The sequence below is a fragment of the Frankliniella occidentalis genome, unplaced genomic scaffold (genome assembly GCF_000697945.3).
Source record: "Frankliniella occidentalis isolate FOCC.00 unplaced genomic scaffold, Focc_3.1 Scaffold44, whole genome shotgun sequence".
Classification (NCBI taxonomy): Eukaryota; Metazoa; Arthropoda; class Insecta; order Thysanoptera; family Thripidae; genus Frankliniella; species Frankliniella occidentalis.
In genome coordinates this window covers 300,009-301,124 of record NW_026267174.1, presented here as the reverse complement: position 1 = coordinate 301,124, position 1,116 = coordinate 300,009, and the positions used below count along the sequence as shown (strand labels likewise).

General features: G+C 55.9%; 1 protein-coding gene across 1 annotated transcript in view; it reads right to left on the bottom strand.

Moving 5' to 3' along the window:
- The window catches only part of LOC113206069 (phosphatase and actin regulator 4), a 148,517-nt gene that overhangs the window by 118,299 nt on the left and 29,102 nt on the right, over window positions 1-1,116 (bottom strand). The gene's annotated exons all lie outside the window — the stretch shown is intronic.

The following is a 1,116-nucleotide window of genomic DNA, read 5'->3' as shown; positions in this document are numbered from 1 at the left end:
CTCCCCCCCCCCTCTCTCTCCTCTCTCTCCCCTCTCACACAATATCTCCGCGGGATTCCTGGCCTGCGAACAACAAGTCGTGCGTGCCTCCTGCCTCCTCCGCGCTGGAACGCGATCCCGCTCCATCCCCCCGTCCTGCCTCACTCAGTCCCGAGCGTCGTGGAGGCTTCAGCCGCGATCCACCGCTGAGGCACAGCAGCCTCGGGGGTGTTGGAGATGCCCGGGGGGGGGGGGGGGAGATCAAAATCAGGGCGCAGCAGGCAGCGGCGGGCCAACTTCTTGTTCTGCTCGACTCGAACACCAGACTTGGGAAAGGGGGACTCCTTCCAAGTCGCAGTCGGCGCCACAAAACGCTCCGCCCGCGGCACTCCCCGACGCCACCCGTCACCCTTTTAAGCCCACCCGTCTGCTTGGTCCGTGTCAGAGGCGAGGATTAAGGTCCAGTTGGCAAGGGGCGAGGGGGGAATGCACCAAGGGTCGCTAAAAATATGCTGGGTTTAGATTAAATTGCCCACCTCCCAGGCGCCTCACTAGGAATGACGGTGGGGATACATCCCCGCCCCCTCCTCTCAGTCTAATCCAGCAGTCCGTCATCCTTCTTCTGTCCATAGAGGAGTTGAGCTAGAGATTTGACAATTTTAGGGTATCATAGGGGTAACTCCTGGAGAGCAAAACGCCTACGGCAAATCCTGCCGACGCCGACGAAGAATGGGTAGTAAGATGGTTTGAAAGTAACGGATAAATTGAAAAATAATAAGGGAGTTATAACTTTTAAGTGCGGTTTCTATTACTAAAAGTTAACGAACAAAATTTCGACCTCTTTGCTCTATCTCCGACCGTTTACGCGCTGGGTACATAACATTACGTCGAAAATAAACGAGAACCACGAAAACGTAACCACGCCAACGCACACAAAATCCGAGAGGCACTTCTACCAAATCGAATAATAGTAGACGAAGTAACCACGCCCCCGCTCCCCTCCCCTCTTTGCTTTGTTTATAATCCCACACTGCTGTTGGGTTTTGCGCGTGGTGGGTTTTGTGCGTGGTGAGGAGGAGGTGGGGTGGGGTGGGGTGTGGTATGGCTCGTGTCCTGGTGTCCTCTGCTCCCCCCCCC